This window comes from Vombatus ursinus, unplaced genomic scaffold, assembly GCF_900497805.2.
Source record: "Vombatus ursinus unplaced genomic scaffold, bare-nosed wombat genome assembly UNPS02014781.1, whole genome shotgun sequence".
NCBI classification, from domain to species: Eukaryota; Metazoa; Chordata; class Mammalia; order Diprotodontia; family Vombatidae; genus Vombatus; species Vombatus ursinus.
The window spans coordinates 42,300,104-42,308,088 of NW_020954559.1; positions in this window are offsets into that span (position 1 = coordinate 42,300,104).

The window sequence follows — 7,985 nt, forward strand, 5'->3', positions numbered from 1 at the left end:
TAATCAGGTGCAACCTGTTAAAGGATTCCAAAATGAAAAAACACACATTTGACACACATTTGGCACACATTTGGTGACATTAAGTGTAAATAAATGATTGACCAAAGCAAAACTTTGTGTAGGTCTGCTCTGTTCATGGCCCTGTGCCCTTTGAAGGGATAATGGAAGGTGGGTCATGTTATAGATGTCACCCCCCAAAAAAAGAAGATTAATTTTCAAAACTGCCAACATATCTCAGCATAAACTTCATTCCCATAAGCACTTGAGGGGAAAATTAGCAGTGCTGTGCTCCTAGTGAAGGAGATTTGAAATTGGAGATAGAACAAGGTGCATCAAACTGGGAAGAAGAATCAGAAAAAATAGGAAGAGTTGGCTGCAATATTTATATCTGGATAATGGGCCAACTGGTGATCACCCATCAATCTGGACACCTTGTAAGGTTTGTGACTTTCCTGTGGAATTAGGTTAATAAACCTGGATACCCCTTTGAAACTTAGATAGTTGTCACCTGGTGAAAAGAAAGATTGCTGGATTTTGAGTCTCTACCACTACCCCTTCCAGCTCTAAATCTATGATCCTATCATCCTAAGAATGATAATGTTGCTATGAAAAAACACTCCAAGAGCCAGCTAGGTGGTGCAGTGGATAGAGTACGGGCCCTGGAGTCAGGAGGACCTGAGTTCAAATGTGACCTGGGCACATAACATTCACTAGCTGTGTGACCCTGGGCAAGTCACCTAACCCCATTGTCTAGGAAAAACAAACAAACAAAAAAAACCACTCCAACAGACCTTTGATTTCATCAATTTGTATTCCTCCTCCAATGATACACTGCAAGCTATCCATGCTTGCCCATCCTATGTGACTGTTGTTGTCTATGTTCCTCTGGTAAGTTCACCACAGGAGGTCTGTGCAATGTGCTGTGAAGGTGGTTAAGCCTCGTTCTTGCTTTCTAACCAGTCTATCTTTTCTTCCAGCTCTACATTTCTCTGATATTTAAGCAAATAGGTGGTTAACGAGTAGATGCTGCTGTGCCACATTAAACTGTTCCTATTTAACAGGAATGATCAGAATCTGGGCAAGTTTCGTACTCAGTCTGGCTGTCATGGCACTTCATTGTTCTGGTCAAAAGTACCGGGTTCTTTTAGTCTTTCTCTGGGTGGCCTTGCCAACTCATCAGAAAAGGAAATGTGGTTAAGGTGGATCTACCCAATTAAAACAGCTCTCAAACTCCTATCCTAATGGCAAAATTTGACCTCTTATTTGGACTTGTTATATTGTACTGATCCCAAGTCACACTATTGTGGCATAATGGAAGCCTTCCCATTTAGGAAGAGATAGAACATACCCATCTATAAGTAGTTTCTTATTCTTGGCAAAAGCACATGTATATATGTATATGTATATGTATATGTATATATAATATATGTATATATAATACATACACATACATACCCCATAATTATATAGATATACTCCATACACATAGGTATTTCATTTCCATTTCATTTCTCTTTCATTTCATGTATATTATATATGAAATGAAATTTTCATTTCTGTTTCAATTCGACATATGTACATATAAATAAGTGAGTTTTGTTTTATGTGTATATGAAATGAAACAAATTTGAAATGAAATACATATGTGTATTGTATATGCATATGTAAATATGAATATACCTATATATGTTTATGTATGGGTATATGCCTATATAAGTGTATGTGCACACACACATATATATACATGGTATATATGTGCATATATGTATATGTATGTGTATACCACAAAGCTGTAGACCTATAGCTTCTCCTAGGTCCATGCAGCCCCTTCCCTGCCCATACTACCCAGTCCAATTTGAATCTTGGAATTCTTTGAAAGTCACTTTTTGGTTTGTTTAGTTTCCCTAGTTGCTCCTGTGAGGAGGTAAAGGAAGAGACTAGAGACTGTGAAACACCATTCCCAGATGATATTTTACTCTTGCCTTGTAGTAGTGCCAGCTATTAAATGAAGTCTTGGTTACTCTGGACTTGAGACTCAGCCCCTCATCCTTGAGCACAGACCATGGACTTGAGATTGGATAAAAATAGGCTCTTATTGTTGGTGCATTTTCCAAACATACTTTGTCCTTGGCAGAGATTTATGACTTTTTTTTTAATGGTAGCTGTATTATCGTTTATTGTAGAGCAGGGGCATACGTAAGGACTGGGCTGACCGACAACATGGAGAACTTGGAACTTCTGCCTGATCTAGTGAAGTGCCATGATAGCCAGTTGGAATGTGGAGAGAGAAACTTGCCCCCTCTGAGGAACCTCCCTAACTTGGCACAGACAGGTTTGTAGGTTGAATCCCAACTGGTTCAAGGACTCTCACAGGTTCAAAGGATAGCCTGGGCTCTAGACCTCCCAAATTATAGTTCATGATTGCCCATTAATTTATCTCTGGTAGGAAGGCAACAAGACACAGTTCAATTCAATGATGTTTACTAAGATGACACAGTAAGAACAATAGGTACAAAACATTCCATTCAGATATCTGAGGGGCATATATATACATTGTCTGTACCAAGACTGAGCACATGCTTATAGTACAATGCTAATGAGGCACACATTCAGGGAATATGTGCTGCAGGGAAACCCATATCTGGGTACTATAGGACTTTAACTCTCTCCCTGTAGAGTCTTCATGCTGGCCCCCATCCCCTTCTCCCATAGCATCTCTGCTGGGTGGGATGCTCAGCTAGGTTCCCAGGGCTTGATCCTCTTCACAGCTCATCTCTTATTTGCCAGGTTTCGTTTTCTCTTGAGTCTATAGTAGGTTCTCTTCTTTGCTGCCAGAGATCCTGATCCTTGAAGCTGCTTCCTCCCTCAAGTGATTGCCTTTCTATTTCTAGTGTGTGCCTCTGCTCCCTGTTGAATGAAGAATCTTCTACTGGTCCATTAGCTCCACAAGGAAGCACCATGGGTAACTGGGGGTGGAGAGTAGGAAGAGAGGATTCTTTTTCTTCTCCCCCAGCCTCCTAAAAGGTGGAGTGATTCTTCCTCAGAGATTGAATTTTTGTTTGCCTGATGGCTTCTTTCTGAACTAACCATAGAGCTGGTGAGCTCAGACCTTCTAAGCGTCTTCAGGCTAATCTTTACCTATCAGAAGGCCAGACTCAACTTCCAGTTCAATCAAGGAAAACTTCTTAACATTTCCAAAGGATTACAGGGTGTTAATATATCTTTGCATCATATCAATGCTTCATTATTTTCTGTGATTACATCAAATGATGGGGAAAGGAACCAAATCACCCCCTCCCTTACCTCTTTATCCCAGACATTGTGCCCTTCAGTTCCAGTTTTCAGTGTCTGAGAAGCATATTATGTCTTTTCTCAGTCTTTAAGTCCTTGACCTTTTTAATGATACCCTCTTTACCTGAAGCCTCCTCCCATCGTTGTTACTTACACACTCTCCCCGCCCCCCCAGGCAGTTGGTGTTAAGTGACTTGCCTAAGGTCACAGCTACTAAGCGTCTGAGGCCAAATTTGAACTCAGGTTCTCCTAACTCCAGACCAGTGCTCTATCTACTGTGCCACCTCTCTGCTCCTTACTGACACACTTCTTTTGCTCCTCTGTGAATAGCCAAAACTTTGCTACTTAGCAGTGAGGATCAAGCAGATCAAGAAGAATGCTACAGATCACAGCTTTTATACTATTTCTGTGTAATTCACTGTTTCTAACACATTGCAGAGAGTTCACAAGTACTATGTATCTCTCCATTGCCTTTTGGGTGATCCTTGATTTCAGTTCTGTAGCAATTAGAACATTCCATAATTCAACCTTACAAAATCTGCAGAAGACCATTTGTGTTAAGAAAAAAGAGATGTGTTTTTATTTCAGGGAGATGCTTGGAGGTCATTAAAAGAATTTTTCAATTTCCCGAAGGCTATTCAGTTCACTTTCCTATTCCATCGTGGGCCTAGTTCAGTGTTCATTTGCAGTGCATTTATTAAGCACCTGCTGTGTATCGAAGGACTGTGATAGACCTTGGGGATACAAAGACAAACATGAAACCATCTCTTCCCTCAAGCATCTTATATTCTATATTATACAATTATGTGAACTCTATATGTTGGCCATCCACCTATGTGTCATATTCTGAATAGCAGGGATTCTTCAACAGCTTGTTTTTTCCTGGGTAGATTGTCATTTTAGTTTTTTTGTTATTCAAATCTAAATTAGAAATTTCATAGTTGTCTGACAAGTTTTGAAAGCCAGTTTGCTAGACTGAGAGATATAATGAGAATAATAATAGTTCACATTTGTTTAGTGCTTTAAGATCTTTAAGCAGACAGCTTTACATGTGTTATCTCATTTGATCCTAACAACAATCAAATGAGGTTGGTGTTAGTCTTATCCCCATTTTACAGAAGAAGAAACTGAAGCTGAAAGACATTAAGAGACTTACCTGGGTCATGTAGCTCAGGTCTTTCTGATTGCAAGTCTGGCATCCGTTGTGCTACCTATGTAAGTAGTAGGTAAAGCTAATGGCTAGTCAGTTAAGTATAATATGGTAGGCAGCATAATGAGGTGCAAAGAACACTGGATTTGGGGTAAGGAGAACTGTGTTCCAGTGCCACCTCAGCCATAAACATTGTTTGACTTTAGGCATTTTGCTTTAACCTAACTAGACTTTGGTTTCCTTCATCTATAAAGTGAGATTAGATGAGATGATCTGTACATTTTATGATTCTCTGAATAATAGAATAAATCAACAAGAACTTGAAAGCCGCATTTGTAATGATTAAGACAAATGACTATAAATGGCTTTATTTTTTTTTCCTCTTTTTAGGAAGGCCTCATAATAATAAGCTGGAACTCATATTCCAAAGAGAATACTCTGTTTAGTGCAGTAAATTGCATTATGCTAATGCTGCAGCAAAGAAATGCTTATTTTAAAGAGCTTATAATCATGCTATAGATCTCTATCAGTTTATAGCTTGGAAGAAAATAGTTTTTGAAATAATAATCTTATCAAAATAATAATGAGATTAAATAGATGTTATGATCATCCTAGCCTTCTAAAAGTTTCCCCGGAAAAGACATTGGGAAAGAGGGTTGCTTTAGAATATTTATTATTTCCAAAGGAGAGGACAGATTTTTTTTATCTACCGTAAATAAAATAGAACTGTGCTAAGCATGGGATACAAAGAGAGTTATGCCAGCCCTCTTTCCTGTTTTTACTTATAACAGACTAGCTCAGTTCCTCTGTTACATTTAGGTTTGGCTAATATATGTTTCCAAACCTGCAGTTCCAAGAATAGATAAGGGAAGGGTTGGAGTAACAGGTGGAACAGATAGGTGGGAGTATGGGGTCCCTCCTTACTTCCTGGAGCTACCTAGGAAATTCTTTTACTACTTGTTTTCTAGATATTTTCCTTTGCCAATTTTGTTAGCAATGTCTGGAAGAATTATCCCTTTAAGAAAATGGAAGCAGTCAGGCTGATCTTACCCTTTTGTAAGATTTGAGAAATTTTTTTTCATTTCTGAATCTAACTAGAAACCTTAAAAAAATGCCATTTCATTCAATGAAGAAAATGCTGGCAAGTAGGGTTTTAATATCCCTAATAATAATTATAACATATTCTTCACACCAACCAGTCTTTTGTTTAATAGTCTTAAGCAAACTTAAGGAAGTTTGTGAATTGATATATAAATATTCTAGCAGAAGCCTTCAAAACTTCAAATAACCCAGATTGCAATATTTATATTTTGTCTTGTTCACATTAAAAAAAATTGCAAAATCACAAACTTATTAAGAACCAACAAAAACAAACAACTTGGCAAAACCACAAACTTAATAAGAATCAACAAAAACAAAAAACTTGCAAAATCTTACACAAACCTCAAGGCTTTAACAAGATAGAATCAAACAAATGAACACACAAAATATATCATTCTTTTTGTTGTTGTTACATTTTCAGTTCTGAGCTGTTTCTCTCTCTCTCCTGCCCAATTCTGCACCAGGCAAGACCAATATATGTATGTATATATCTATGTCTATGTCTATGTCTGTACCTATAACTGTGAGCATTTTCCTTCCTAAATCCTTTGTAGTTGATTTGAATATTTGTATTACTCAGAATAGCTTAGTCATTCACAGTTGCTCTTCAAACAACATTGCTGTTTGTTGTATACAATGTTCTCTTGATTCTGTTCATTTTACTCTTCATTATTTTATTCAGGTCTTTCCATGTTTTTCTAAAGTCAACCTGTTTGTCATTTCTTACAGCACAGTAGTATTCCATCACAGTTCCATCATAGACCACAACTTATTTAGCCATTCCCCAAATGATGGACATCCTTTCAATTTCCAGGTCTTTGCCACCACAAAAAGAGCTGCTTAAATATTTTAGAACATATATCTAAATAAATCAAGCTTAACAACATAAAAAAAAAGCCCCCAAACTCATCAGTGCACTGTGAAAGATCAGTGTAAAGAGAATCGAAAAGGCACCATCTGGGTATACAAGGAGTAGGCAATGTGGAAAGAGATAGAATAGTTGCTTGGCCAACCACAGGGTAAAAATCCATTACTATTCCTCTGCTGTGGTTGCCAGTGCCTCAAGTGCCTGCTGTGGACCTTTGATCTTCTAGAACTCTCTCTTCTCTGTCTTCACTCATCTCCAAGTGCCCCCAAACTTCATGCAGAGACAACACATTGTACAGTCTCATCTCAAACTCCAACATAACTGTGATCCTAATTCTCCCCCTCAAGGAAGTTAGCTCAATAGTTCTGGGAAACTTGCTGAAAGGGATATACCTATAGATGGTGAGGTCCTTCATATGCTATTTGCTAATGGAACTGCAAGTTTCAAAATGACCTGGAACACTAAAGAGCCTTTTAGATCATAACCATTCTATTTTTAAAAATTTTTATTTATTTTATCCTGAACTTAAGAAATAAAACAAGCATTTCCATAACTTAGTAAAATAACAACAAAAAAGGTGATTGTACTTGAAACCTCAAATCTAATATGTACAACTTGCTATTTTTTAAAGTATATAATCAAGTATATAATAAAGATTTTTCCCCTTTTTTCTCCCCCCCAAAGATGGCTACCATTACATTTTTTATATATATATGTATATATGTATGTTTGTAAAGTCATTCTATACATGATTCTATTTAACAGTTCTTTTTTATTAATTAATTTTTAGTTCTTAGTTTTTTTGTTTTTTTTTGGCTAGGCAATGGGGTTAAGTGACTTGCCCAGGGTCACACAGCTCTTAAGTGTTATGTGTCTGAGGCCAGATTTGAACTCAGGTCCTCCTGAATCCAGGACTGGTGCTCTATTATTTTCAGTTTTCAACATTCACTTCCACAAGATTTTGAGTTCCAAATTTTCTCCCCATCTGTCCCTTCCCCTACCCCAAGATGGCTTGCATTCTGAATATCCCTTACCCCAATCTTCCCTCCCTTCTATCACCCCCTTGCCTTCTATTATCCCCCTCCCTTTTTTTTTTTTTTTTTTTGGTCTAGGCAATGGGGTTAAGTGACTTGCCCAGCTAGTAAATGTTATTTGTCTGAGGCCAGATTTGAACTCAGGTCCTCCTGAATCCAGGGCTGGTCCTCTATCTACTGTACCACCTAGCTGCCCCCCCCCCTTTCTATTTTCCTGTAGGGCGGGATAGATTTTTATACCCCATTGCCTCTATATCTTATTTCCCAGTTGCATGTAAAAACAATTTTTAACATTCGTTTTTAAAACTTTAAGTTCCAAATTCTCTCCCTTTCTCCTTCCCTACCCACCCCCATTGAGAAGGCAAGCAATTTGATATAGGTTATACATGTGTAGTCATATAAAACACTTCCATAATAGTCATGTTGTGAAAGACTAACTATATTTTCCTCCATCCTATCTCACAGCCCCTGCTGTTTATTCTATTCTCTCCTTTGACCTTGTCCTTCCTCAAAAGTGTTTGCTTCTGATTACACCCTCCTC